Source organism: Bos indicus x Bos taurus, chromosome 9 (assembly GCF_003369695.1).
Source record: "Bos indicus x Bos taurus breed Angus x Brahman F1 hybrid chromosome 9, Bos_hybrid_MaternalHap_v2.0, whole genome shotgun sequence".
Classification (NCBI taxonomy): domain Eukaryota; kingdom Metazoa; phylum Chordata; class Mammalia; order Artiodactyla; family Bovidae; genus Bos; species Bos indicus x Bos taurus.
In genome coordinates, this window is record NC_040084.1 from 45456564 (window position 1) to 45471286 (window position 14723).

The window sequence follows — 14723 nt, forward strand, 5'->3', positions numbered from 1 at the left end:
ATGTTAAATAATTTTATAAGATGAAAACATTAAAGCATTTAGCATCTTAATTTTGGTACACCAAAATCACAATTGATTATTTTGATCAATATGTTCATTATTCTGTATAACATGAATATAGTATTATTTATATGGCTATTTCTTTCAAAGGAATGTAATTTTGCTTTACTTAAAAGTCAGTAATGTGGATATAAGTAAATTTCTAAAACAGTCTCTCCTTTCATTCTGTAATCTTTGAATTCAGTGATTTTCTCACAAGCTTTTCCTTGTAAACATAAAGAATTTTGCACATTATGGAGAATACTGCCAGTTTTGATGAAAGCTGGAATAATTTTTATTTTCAAGGAGTGTATAAAAAGCAACCAATGATCTGATGAATAAAAAGATAAATACTACAAAGGTATGTAGGCAAATAGTATAGGCAAATCTACTCTCCTATTTTTCATGTTATTTGATAGCTTAGCAAATATTAAGCTAAATACGTAGAAGATAGAATTTTAGCTTAGCAACTTTAATACATTTGAGAAGACCATTGTGTCTTTGCTTCACTTTGCCCTTCTGTTCTTCTTGTGCTTGGTAAAGGCATGATACCTTGGATCTCTGACTTTTCAAACAGTTTCTTTTCATAAATACCTGGGCACTAGGCTCAGTGGAGAGCTTCCCTGGTGGCTCAGATGGACAAGAATCCACCTGCAGTGCAGGAGACCTGGGTTTGATCCCTGGGTCAGGAAGATCCCCTGGAGAAGGGAACGGCTACCCATTCCAGTATTCTTGCCTGGAGAATTCCATGAATGGAGGAGCATGGGGTAGCAAAGAGTCAGACACGACTGATTAACTAACACTTTCTTATTTACAGGCTTAGTAGAACACAAAGCAACTATGTGCAGCATTCAAACAAAAAAAGAAAAATGAATTCTAACTTAAAAAAAAACTTATGACTCAATATACTAGAGAGTTGGAGAAGGGCTGGGGCTTCTGATAAAATCTGAGGTTTTGCTCTTATCTTTTTTTCAACAAAGCAAATAATATCTATCAGAGCTGATATTAAAATGAAATATAAGTGTGTGTGTGTATGTGCTTCCCAAACTTTAACCCAAGAGATACGTTGTGATTATCAATAAAAAATGGATTTAAAATATAAGTGTTGGAAAGAATTCTCAGCAGTTGAGAGTGAGGGTTATCAGTATAAATGTAAGGGGCGTAGATTAAAAAGTATTTGCCTGAACTTCCTTTGAATCTGGTAAAGGAAATCTTAAAATTGAAATTAGATTCCTTCAACCATAAATGAGATTTATAAAGGAGAGGTTTACAAGAAAAGCATTTTCCCATTGCTTCGCACTGCTGCTGCTAAGTCGCTTCAGTCGTGTCCGACTCTGTGCGACCCCAGAGACGGCAGCCCACCAGGCTCCCCTGTCCCTGGGATTCTCCAGGCAAGAACACTGGAGTGGGTTGCCATTTCCTCCTCCTTTCGCACTAGGTTCCATTTATAAAGGTAAATTTTAAATGGAGTGGAGGAGGATCAGTGTTGTTAGGGCCAATTCTAATTTAGGTATTCCTACTTGGCACTTAGTGGTGCTCCGGCAGAGTTGGACTTAGGTCTATAACTATTACCAGAATGGAAGCCTATTAAAGAGAACTGTTTGAGTTGAAAGGTTGGCACATGAATTGATTTTTATGTGGGCCAATGTTGTGGAAAGATTAAAGTTAATGTTGTGGAAGTAGGGGAGTTCTCTTAGGCTTTCCTCCTTTGAATTTCCCCTGTTGAACTGGTTCCCTCCATGGGAAGGCCATGGGGCAAGGGAGAGAAATCTTTCCAAGGTCTTTTAAATGTTTTTGTTTTGATCTTTATGTTGGAAATTCTCCGTAGTCCGGAACTGTCTCTTTGAATTTGTGATGTCTGATATCAGTGTGCTTGCTGTGGTCAAGAAGACCTACTATGTAGCACCTTGTAGCTAATGGTCGGTGGCAGTGCCATATAAGGGCTGTCTCTTTTCATCAGTATTGTATTTACTTGGGGATTGTAGGAACAACCTGTGCAGTGGTAGAGAAATTCCTTAGTTTCTGAAAGATAAGCAAAGAGAGTGTTATTCATTTAGATAAAATAAGAGCTCTTCTTTGGTTCATCCAAATAAAGTTGGGTTTATATTAGAGAAATGATGGTATTTAATCCAAAAGTAATTCAATTCAAATTACAAACTCTTAATAATCTTTATTGATTTAGTTTTCTCTCTTGGTGTTAGTTGGGAGTTTATCCCTTTTTATTTGTCTCTGTATGTGGCAGAGTCAAGCTGGGAACTTCACGGGGGTGGGGGGAGAGGCGAGCGGGGGGGCTGCTAACAGGAAAGAGCTGCTAAAGGAGATTGGCTGTAATACCCCCAAGCAGTGGGGGAGGAGAGAGACCTGTGGATGTGTTTCTATTTAAATGAGAGAATGTCATATCCCTTGGTTACCTGAGCTTAAGGATGTCCAAACTAACCCCAGGAAAGAAAATCATCAAGTTCCAACTAGTTGAACAAATAGTTAAAATTACAGTCAACAGATCTTTGCTAGGGTTTGTTAATATCCCATGTGATGTTACAGGATTATATGAAGAATGACATGGAATTTAATGGCCAATTTGTCCTTTAACTTGCTACCTTTGTATGCAGCTTCACCACAGTCCTAACTTTCAACAGATGCTCAAGAAGGGATGGGAAAGATAGAATTTTACTGTATAAGTAGCGTTGGATGAAATTAGAAAATGTCAAAGGGAGACAGAACACAATCTGAGAATGCTTTCATGGTTTACATGTTAGTTATCTACTGCTGTGTAACACATTACAAGACTTAGCAGCATAATGCAATCAACGTCTATTATGTCTCGGTTTCTGTTTGCAGGAATCCTTACATGGCTTAGCTGCAAGCCTCCACCACAGCTTCTCTTACAAGACTGCAATTAAAGTGTGGGCTGGGAATGCAATCTTGTCTGAAGACTCAACAGAGAATTGTTGTTCAGCTGATCAATCATGTCTGACTCTTTGCAACCACATGGACTGCAGCACACCAGGCCTCCCTATCCTTCACCATCTCCCAGTTTGCTCAAACTCATGTCCATTGATTCGGTGATGCCATCCAACCATCTTGTCCTCTGCTGTCTCCTTCTCCTCCTGCCTTCAATATTTCCCAGCATCAGGTCCTTTTCTAATGAGTTGGCTCCTTGCATCAGGCTCTTTGCATCTCCAATATGTGCCTAGTACTGGAGCTTCCCCTTTAGCATCAGTCCTTCCAATGAATATTCAGAGTTGATTTCCTTTAGGATGGACTGGTTGGATCTCCTTGCAGTCCGAGGGACTCTCAGGAGTTTTCTCCAACACCACAGTTCAAAAGCATTAATTCTTCGGTGTTCAGCCTTCTTTATGATCTAGCTCTCACATCCATACATGACTACTGGAAAGACCATAGCTTTGACTATACAGACTTTTGTCAGCAAAGTAATGTCTCTGCTTTTTAATACGCTGTCTAGGTTTGTGTGGTTATTGGCAGGACTCAGTCCTCCCCCAGTGTCTTACCCCATAGGCCTCTTCATAAGGCTTCTCACAGCATGGTGTCTGACTTCAGGCAGAGCCAGTAAGAGAGGGCATTTACTATGGAAGCTAGGGTCTCTTTGCAACTTAATCTTGGAAGTGACATCTTAGCATTTCTTCTGCATCCTATTTACAGAAGTGAGTGTGTAGTTTCAACCTATATTCAGGAGAAGGGAGTGCATAAAGTCATGAATATCAGAAGGTTGGGGTCAATGAGGGTCATCTTAAAGGCTGTGCCTCACAGTTAACTATAGTTTTTCCCATTTCAAAGGAAAATTGAACCACTGTTAGTTTATGTAAATTATTTGTGTATTGATAGAAGTTACTGATTAGTTGAAGAAAATGCCATTTCTGAACTAAGATTATTATTATGTTGGAGCATGCTCTGATAATTGCTTGAAATCTTTCTATCTTCTGAGTTTTCTGTCCCTTTCAGTAAATATTGTCCTTTGTTTTATCCTTTACCAAGGTTGACAACCTGCTCGTTAGCCTGAATCCTATGTCCCTAAACCTTTACATCATTCTCCTGTATTAAATATAATCTATTCTTGTTTTTTTTAAAGCACAGTTTTAAAAGATGAAAAACTAAAAATATGGATAAAAAATTAAAAATTCTGACAAATTAATTCAGAATGAGGTTTTGGCAAATAATAACTTTTTAATGCCTTTATCTCTTCGAGTCATAACTGTATTTTGTTATGGAATTTCCCTATAGGCTCCTCATTCTTCAAGTTCTCAAGTCCTTAGATGTCACCTTCTCAAAATGGTCTTTCTTGACCATCCTCCTTAAATAGTCCCCCCACCCCCTCTGTTTTTTCTTCCCCTCACATCATCCAGTTTATAACTTCCTAACACTTCCCATTACTAAGAGTATCCCACCTCATTTCCATGTTTGATTATTATCTCTCTCCTCTCACTAGAATTTAAGCTCAGTGAAGACATTGTCTTTTTAAAAAAATTAATTAATTTATTTTAATTGGAGGATAATTACTTTACAATATTGTGATGGTTTTTGCCATACATCAACATGAGTTAGCCACAGGTACACATGTGTCCCCCCATCCTGAACCCCCTCCCATCTCCCTCCCCACCTCATCCCTCTGAGTTGTCCTAGAGCACCAGCTTTGAGTGCCCTGCTTCATGCATCAAACTTGCACTGGTTATCTGTTTTACATATGGTAATACACATGTTTCAGTGCTATTCTTTCAAATAATCCCACCCTTGCCTTCTCCCGCAGAGTCCAAAAGTCTGTTCTTTACATCTGTGTCTCTTTTGCTGCCTTGCATTTAAGATCATTGTTACTGTCTTTCTAAATTCCATATATATGCGTTAATACAGTATTGGTTTATGCATTTATACAGTATTGTTACTGTCTTTCTAAATTCCATATATATGCATTAATACAGTATTGATTTATGCATTTATACAGTATTGGTGCTTCTCTTTGTGACTTACTTCACTCTGTATAAAAGGCTCCAGTTTCATCCACCTCATTAGAACTGACTCAAATTTATGTTCCTTTTCATAGCTGAGTATTATTCCATTGTGTATCTGTACCACAACTTCCTTATCCATTCATCTGTGGATGGAAATCTAGGTTTGCTTCTATGTCCTGGCTATTGTGAACAGTGCTGCAGTGAGTATTGGGGTACATGTGTCTCTTTCAGTTCTGGTTTCCTTGGCATGTATGCCCGGCAGTGGGATTGCTGGGTCTTATGGCAGTTCTATTCCCACTTTTTTAAGGAATCTTCACACTGTTCTCCATAGTGGCTGTACCAGTTTGCATTCCCACCAACACTGTAATAGGGTTCCCTTTTCTCCACACCCTCTCCAGCATTTATGGTTTGTAGACTTTTTGATGGCAGCCATTCTGACTGGAATGACATGATACCTCATTGTGGTTTTGATTTGCATTTCTCTAATAATGAGTGGTGTCTATCACCTTTTAATGTGTTTATTAGCTATCTGTTTGTCTTCTTTGGAGAAATGTCTGTTTAGTTCTTTTGCTCACTTTTTGATTGGGTTGTTCATTTTTCTTGTATTGAACTGCATGAGCTGTTTGTATATTTTGGAGATTAATTCTTTGTCAGTTGTTTCATTTGCTATTATTTTCTCCCATTCTGAAGGCTGCCTTTTCATCTTGCTTATTGTTTCCTTCATTGTGCAAAAGCTTTTTAGTTAGGTCCCATTTGTTTATTTTTGTTTTTATTTCCATTACTCTGGGAGGTGGGTCATGGAGGAACTTGCTGTGATTTATGTCAGAGAGTGTTCTGCCTATATTTTCCTCTAAGAGTTTTATAGTTTCTGGTCTTACATTTAGATCTTTAGTCCATTTTGAGTTTATTTTTAACATGGCCTCTTTGTTTACTGTTATATCATCATTGTGTGTGCTAAGTCACTTGAGTTGTGCATGACTCTTTGTGACCCTATGGACTATATATAGCCCACCAGCTCCTCTGTCCAGGGATTCTCCAGGCAAGAATACTGGAATGGGTTGCCATGCCCTCCTCCAGGGGATCTTCCTGACTTAGGGATTGAAATTGCATCTTCTATGGCTCTTGCATTGCAGGCAGATTCTTTACCACTGAGCCACCAGGGAAGCTCTATATCATCAATACTTAGTTCTTATCTCATAGGAGGAACTCAAGAAATATTTGTTGAATGAATGAATATGGGATTTTAGGAACTGGAGCAGGAACAGGGAGAACTGTTTTTACCCAGGCAAGCCTTTAGGTATTCCTTCCATCACACCTATAGCCTTCAACTTTGTGTTGAGTTTGTTTGACTCAGATAGTTCTAGAATGGGCTGTAATGTGTTCAGTTGACAGGACTGGACCTATGAGTCTGAGAAGTTCAGCTGTAATGTGGTGTTAATAATAGCTGTTACGGTTAGGAGGCTCAAAAAAGTGTACTTAGAATGCCTTCTAGCCTTAAAAGCTATGAATCTATGATTCTTGTTTTGACCAAATAATTAAAAAAAAAAGAAAGAAAATGTAAAGCTTTGGCAGAAGGAGCCACTCAACTTTGTAATCCAAGTGTCTTCTGATTTTTACAGTGATGGTTCCTGCTATTAGGTATGATGACCATATTCTGGAGACCTTTGAATTATTGTGGAACAGTATAGAAAATGACAGAGAATATAAGCAAAGCTCAGGCTTCCCAGGTGGTGCTAGTAGTAAAGAACCTGCCAGCCAGTGCAGGACACATAAGAGATGTGGGTTCAATCCCTGGGTTGGGAAGATCCCATGGAGGAGGGCATGGCAACCCACTCCAGTATTCTTGCCTGGAAAATCCCCATGGACAGAGAGGAGCCTGGCAGGCTACAGTCCATAGGGTTTCAAAGAATTGGCCATGACTGAAGCGGCTTAGTATGCATGTACAAGCAAACCACAGGGAACCACATTCCAATAAATCTGTAGAGGAAAATTACTTCCAGTTGAAGTTTAAAAAAACCTGTCGAGAATGGTCCTGCCCTGAATAGAGCATTTTAAATTAAAAAAAAAAATCTTATGCTTTCCTTGCTTTGGTTTCGTTTTCACCCAATGTGGAGCGTGACTTGATAGTCCTGTATTGTGTTTTAATATAGCTCATCACCGTGTTTCTTTTCCATTGCAGCAAAGTGAGTTGAAAGCTTGAAGGATTTCTCCTGGTCAGCACCGTGCAGCTCATTTCCATTAAGCAGATAGTCCTCCTTTTTCTTCTTTGCTTCCAGACTCATAATTCTGTGCTTATCTGCACTGAACTTCATTTGCATTTATTAGCTGGGTAGGTACTTGAAATGTCTAAAACCCTTTTATCTGCCTGCTTTGTTTCTCATTATTTGCTGTCTCTTCCAATTTAGTATTAACTACAAACTTGAAATGTTTCTTCTGAAACTGTTGTTCAAATTCTTTGCATACCGATGTAGGGCCTGAAACTGATGTCTGCTGGGATCCCAGTCAGTAACCTGGTTCTGCTTTGAAAAAATTTAACTTCTCACTTTTTACTTTTCTTGCTTGACTGACTGAGGTATGACCTGTTAATGTACGTTTGTTCATATGGTGTTTTGTTGGACATTTGAACCACTGAGCCTCTCCACTATGGTAGATGGAGGTCTGAGGAGCAACACATGACCAGGCAGGGGCTGCCTGACCTCATGAAGCGCACAGACTGTTTTGAGCAGAGATGTCTATGTTGTCCATAACATTTTTCCCTCTACTCAATCCCAACAATTTTCCTGAACTTCAGTTTTTTTAGGATTTGGGCCTTCATTCAGTAATTAATACAAGATGACATTCTAAAACTCAGAATTATTTTAAAAAGCCATTGTTTACTCTATTTTTTCCTTTACAAAGGCCCATGGGAAAACTTACTTTCAGATTTCAGCATCAGAAATAATTCTTCTGAACCACTGATTTGTTTTTAATTATACATTGTGATTGGAGATTATCTTCTACCCACCTTTCTGTGTTGTCTGCCAAGTAACTTGCAGGCACATTTGTATTTCACTCCCAGAAAATGCACCAGATGTTACTGCAGACCTTTAAATATTACTTTCACTAGGGATTTTAGCCTGTCTCTTCTTGGCTTTCATACAATAGCCTCATAATCTCTGTCATCCACCATCTAGAATTCCTGCATTAGCTGTAAGAAAACTGAAGTCTAATTCCTTTTATGTATTTTTCCAAATTATCCAAGATCTTTCCCAGAACATGACAAATTAGAAGTAAATAAATTATTTATATGAGGCTGGGGGGCTATTTGAGGCATGGGTTTGGATCACTTAACTCTCCCAAACTGGTGTTCTGTGATAAGCCTGAACAATACGAATAGCTGTGGGAACTTGAATAAGTCACATGCATGTGTGTACACGCTCAGTAACTCAGTCATGTCCAACTGTTTGTGACCCCATAAAGTGTAGCCTTCCAAGCTCCTTTGTCCATGAAATTTTCCAGGCAAGAATACTGGAGCAAGTTGCCATGCCCTCCTCCAGGGGATCTTCCCCACCCAGGGATCGAACCCGAGTCTTCTGTGTCTCCTGCATTAGCAACAGATTCTTTACCACTGAGCTGCCTGGGAAGCCTCTTAAGAAGTAAGACCGGGCAGCAAACCAGCCGTGAGCGTCCTCTGTGAAAGGGCTAAGGGAGAGAGGCAAAGGCAGGCTGTTAGGGCCACCCAGAGGAAGATGCCAAACAAACTTTGGGAGCAGTTGAAGAGGTGGAAAGAAGGGCATGTGAGTGGCATTTAGAAGAGCAGGAAGGAGTTAGTCAGGAGGGCACTTTTTTTTTTTTTTTTTTTGCCTGGAAACTGCATTTGCCAACATACTAAGACATGAAAGACTAGTGCCTGTTCAGGGGAGCAGTAGTATTTTTATCTCTTTGGGTTATGGAGTGGGTGGAAAGTGAGACAGGAGGGTCCCCAGAGACTGCATATTGAAGGGTTGTGTGTGCTCTGATGAGACATTTGGACCTCATTCCACAGATCACAGTGATCCACTGAGGGAGTTTAAATGATGTGAGCAAAAGAGAACAGATTTGAAATTTAGAAAGAGAGCCCTCTTACATTAGCATGGTTGATATATTCTAGAGGTTAGATAAAAAAATCAGGGCAGTTTTTCATTTCACCCCTAGAAGTGTGTAGGAGTTACCTAGACTTCTGATGTGAATGAACTGGTGAAGAGTGGCAGTGCCATTCACTATGAAAGAGAATGCAGGGTAGGGGCAGCTTGTAAGAGAAAATGAAGTCTCTGTTGTCAACAGATTGAGTCTGACTATTAGGGCTATTAGGATACTTATGTTGGGATGATCCAGACTGTTTGAAATAATAGCCAATACTTACTGAATATGTAAGTAAAGTGCCAGTTGTTTTAACTGCATTACCTCATCTAACCCTTGGGATCAGCTCTATTATCCTATTTCTAGATAAGAAAATGAAGCCTGGAAAGATTAAGTACCTTGTTTAATACCATAGAGCTGGGAAGGGGCTGAATTCCAAATCCCACTTTTAACTACAATTATGTTCTGATTGGAGCTTATGAGAGAGGTTGAGATGAACATGTACAGTTGGCATGTTATATTCACAATGACATGGCTGAAGATGGAAGCCTGGGAAATACCAATATATTTGGGTCCAGCAGAAGAAGAGTGGCTTGTTAAGGATGCAAAAAGCAGAGGAAACAGGGGAAGGAAGAACATGGAGAGAGAGTATTATATCAGGAACACTGGCACCACCAGACTCTGGCAGTGTCATTGTAGGCAATCTATATGTATCTCTGAGCCTTTGCTGATTTTCTCTGTGAAATGGAGATAATGTTACTATGAACGCTTCTCTTGTGTATTCATCAAGATGCATTTATCAAGCATTTGATCTACTGTGTGGCACATAGCAAGTGCTCAGTAAATGGTGGTGGTTTCGTCGCCAAGTCATGTCCAACTCTTTTGACCCCCTGGACTGTAGCCTGCCAGGCTCCTCTGTCCATGGGATTCTCCACTCAAGAGTACTGGAGTGGGTTGCTATTTTCTTCTTCATTGTGTGGCACATAGTAAGTGCTCAGTAAATGGCAGCTACTGCTATTACAATGAAAAAAATTTAAGCAATGGAAGAGTTTTAAGAAAGAGTAGCCATTACTTTTAAATGCTGCAGGCAATCACATTAGTAAGGGAGACAGTGTAACTTGTGGGACAGAAACACAGAGAGCAGAATCCAAGAGTTTTGGTAACTATGAAAACAGCAAGAAAAAATTTCCCTCAGTTATGCATCTGCTATTAATTTTACATTACAGAGAACAAATACCTTGGTATCAGTTTTCTTCAAAATCAATTGCAGTGAATTCTGTGAATTATGAATGCCAATACAAATGAAATGAAACATCGATCATTTATAATTACTTGAAAATAACACTGCATTGAAAAAGTGTTAAAGCAGTCTCACTATGCAGAGTATTAAAACTTGCTGTACATGTATTAATCAAGAAGAGGATTTGGCAAAGGACAAAGGCAAGTATAGTTTAGGATTTAAATTTTCCTTTGTTATAGGGTTCTCTTCTGACTCCTTCTTTATGGTATCATTTTACAAAAGTAAGGAGGTTCAGGACCCCTCCCCAAATCAAAAGAGGCATTCATATTTGAGTGACCATTTTACTCCTGATAGAGTCCTTGACATTGGATACTTTGCTTTAACTCCTCATCACACATTTTCTCATCTGTGAAAACTAAAGGATACATTTTAGATTTGTATATAAAATTTCTCAATTGGCAGATCATAGCAGCTAGTTAGCAAAAATACAATGTAGGCCAAACAAATCATATTTGTGGACAGAATTTCGTTCCCAGACCACCGATTTGAAAATATGGTTTACACAAATTCTGAGATTTTAGTTAGAAAGGATTTAGAGAGCCTCTGTGTGCTTAGCCTGCAAAATGATGCCAGACTTGGCATAGATAAAGGGGTGGCTCTTTATATCTCCCACTGCCACAACCATGTCTGTGCATCTGCAATGGATGGTCGTGCGGAACTGCTACAGCTTCTTGATCAAGACAACAAACAGACATACAGCACGGAAACCCAATAATCTGAAGGCCCACAACTCTTCCTGCTACGATGGGCTCATTCACTACAAGAGGGTGGGAGTGTAGCTGGTGACAGACAGCAAAGTGGTCATGGTGGTGTAGCGGAGATCCAGCCAGAGCACACTGGCCACTTCTTGAGGTGGACCACCATCAACAAGAATGCCGGGGCCACCCTTAGCAGCATCTGGCATAAGAACAAGTACTGCACGGATTTGTGCATGGCCGCCATCTGCCGAGTCAGGGCTATCCAGTGCAACTAGAAGCCTGTAATGGTGAAGAAGTGGACACCGGACACCACTATCCCTCCACCCCCAGCCTTGAACCACCACAAGAGCTCCTGAGTGAATTTTTATTTTCTTCCCCAAAGAAATAAAGCTGTCAGCAGACTTTCCTCAACCAAAAAAAAAAAAAAGATAAAGGGGTGTACTGAAGATGTTTCAGGCAAAGCTTTTTGCCTCAAGGGAACTATAACCTTCTTGGAAAGACAAGATTTACCAATGGGAAACTTAGAATACAGAGTTCTGAAAGAAGGGCTTTCCTTATATACTTAAGAGACCTGAATCTTAGAAAGACCTAGTGAGTAGCAGAGTTGATTCTTGAACCAGTCTTTCTGAGCCCTCCCCAAGGTATATTCCATAGATGGTGTGTTTTCTGGTGATAGTGATGCTGTTGAGAGTTCAGAGGGAGAGAGGGGTTTGGGACTGAGATCTTCATCAAGGACATATGGGTAGAGTACGGGAGGGTGAGAGGCTTAAGGGGAAAACATGGAATAAAAGCAAAAGTAATACCAAATCAAGAGTGAAGAGTAAATATGGTGTATTAAGGTATATCAACTGGAATCAGTCAGGTAACAGGAATCATATCACTGTTTGGCAGGGAGAATGTGCTATAAAGTGTTACTGGCCAGGTATTGCTAAGTCACTTCAGTAGTGTCCAACTCTGTGCAACCCCATAGATGGCAGCCCACCAGGTTCCCGTCCCTGGGATTCTCCAGGCAAGAACACTGGAGTGGGTTGCCATTTCCTTCTCCAGTGCATGAAAGTGAAAAGTGAAAGTGAAGTCGCTCAGTCATGTCCAACTCTTTGCACCCCCATGGACTGCAGCCTACCAGGCTCCTCCGTCCATGGGATTTTCCATGCAAGAGTACTGGAGTGGGGTGCCATTGCCTTCTCCTAGAGAACTAAAAGGGCATAAGAGGATAAAGAAGTATCCTAGAGGCAGTAAACACAGGAAGCAGCAATTGCCTCCGGGATTGCGGAACAAACAGAAGTTGGTATTATTAGAGTTTAGAGGAGTGTTTAGAGGAGTGGCCCCAGGAAGGCAGGACTCAAACCTCAGAAGAGCTACTGCTGCTTGTATCTCTGAGGGAGAATGATAAGTTGGCTCTGGGAGTCTAAAAAAAAAAAAAAAAAGCAAACTGGAACTGCTATTGCAACTGAAACCAACTAGTTGCTCCTTCCAGGTTAAAGAAGTCTTTGAGATGTTGACAGAAGTAGAGAGAAATAGGAAAGAACAAGATTCTTTCCCTTTCCCAGTCCTTTTCCCTAATGCCTGTTATTGTCAGAGCCCTGCTAGGAAGACAGAAATATGAATTCTGTTCCAGTTCAGCACCAAGTTGAGAAGGATGAGTGAGAGGCTGAGAGATGAATGCTTCTGCATAAACAGCATATGCAGCACAATGGGGCAGCAGCAAGAAACTTGATGGAGGGAGATGCTCTTGTTGGGTGTGGGAGGAGATAAGGCTGAGGGATTGACAGGGACTGGTGATGGACAGCTCCGAATGTTGAGAAGCAATATTCAGATTTGAATTTCATGAGATACTTACAGACTAGGAGGAAAGACAGGATTCTGAATCATGATCGCATTATAGTCATTCACTTGTGTTCTCTTAACAAAGGCATTGTGAAGAGATAGCTAGATGAATGTTGGTTTTAAGGGGATAGGCTCTTTCTCAGGAGCCTCTGGAAGAAAGTTGTCACAAGGTAAGTGCTGAGGCATGGGAGGGAGTCTTTGGCTAGCTGAGAGACATTGCTGTAATTCACAAGGTAGAATTTAATGTCATGCTCCCCTTATTCTGCACATTAGCATGTACAGTTTTCCATACTAGCCTGTTGGCTTCCAAACAGAGAAATTGTATCACATTCACATTTGTGTATCCTGGGCACAGAAGATTGCCTGAAACATAGTAAGTCCTGAATAAATTTTAAGTAGTTCTACCATACTCACAGAAAACTAGTCAATCTAATCACACTAGGACCACAGCCTTGTCTAACTCAATGAAACTAAGCCATGCCCATGGGGCAACCCAAGATGGGCGGGTCATGGTGGAGAGATTTGACAGAATGTGGTCCACTGGAGAAAGGAATGGCAAACCACTTCAGTATTCTTGCCTTGAGAACCCCATGAACAGTATGAAAAGGCAAAATGATAGGATACTAAAAGAGGAACTCCCCGGGTCGCTAGGTGCCCAATATGCTACTGGAGATCAGTGGAGAAATAACTCCAGAAAGAATGAAGGGATGGAGCCAAAACAAAAACAATACCCAGCTGTGGATGTGACTGGTGATAGAAGCCAGGTCCAAAGCTGTAAAGAGCAATATTGCATAGGAACCTGGAACGTCAGGTCCATGAATCAAGGCAAATTGGAAGTGGTCAAACAGGAGATGGCAAGAGTGAATGTTGACATTCTAGGAATCAGAAAACCAAAATGGACTGGAATGGGTGAATTTAACTCAGATGACCATTAAATCTACTACTGCAGGCAGGAATCCCTTAGACGAAATGGAGTAGCCATCATGGTCAACAAAAGAGTCCAGATTGCAGTACTTGAATGCAATCTCAAAAATGACAGAATGATCTCTGTTCATTTCAAAGGCAAACCATTCAATATCACAGTAATCCAAGTCTATGCCCCAACCAGTAACGCTGAAGAAGCTGAAGTTGAATGGTTCTATGAAGACCTACAAGACCTTTTAGAACTAACACCCAAAAAAGATGTCCTTTTCATTATAGGGGACTGGATTGCAAAAGTAGGAAGTCAAGAAACACCTGGAGTAACAGGCAAATTTGGTCTCGGAATACGGAATGAAGCAGGGCAAAGACTAATAGAGTTTTGCCAAAAAAATGCACTGGTCATAACAAACACCCTCTTCCAACAATACAAGAGAAGACTCTATACATGGACATCATCAGATGGTCAACACCAAAATCAGATTGATTATATTCTTTGCAGCCAACAAAAACAAGACCAGGAGCTGACTGTGGCTCAGACCATGAACCCCTTATTGCCAAATTCAGACTGAAATTGAAGAAAGTAGGGAAAACCACTAGACCATTCAGGTATGACCTAAATCAAATCCCTTATGATTATACAGTGGAACTGAGAAATAGATTTAAGGGCCTAGATCTGATAGATAAGTGCCTGATGAACTATAGAATGAGATTTGTGACATTGTACAGGAGACAGGGATCAAGACAATTCCCATAGAAAAGAAATGCAAAAGAGCAAAATGGCTGTCTGGGGAGGCCTCACAAATAGCTGTGAAAAGAAGAGAAGCGAAAAGCAAAGGAGAAAAGGAAAGATATAAACATCTGAATGCAGAGTTCCAAAGA

At 40.3% G+C, this 14723-nt stretch overlaps 1 pseudogene; it reads left to right on the plus strand.

Moving 5' to 3' along the window:
- Positions 1–11021: 11021 nt before the first annotated feature.
- LOC113898794 lies at positions 11022–14088 on the plus strand (annotated as a pseudogene).
- The last annotated feature ends 635 nt before the right edge of the window (positions 14089–14723 follow it).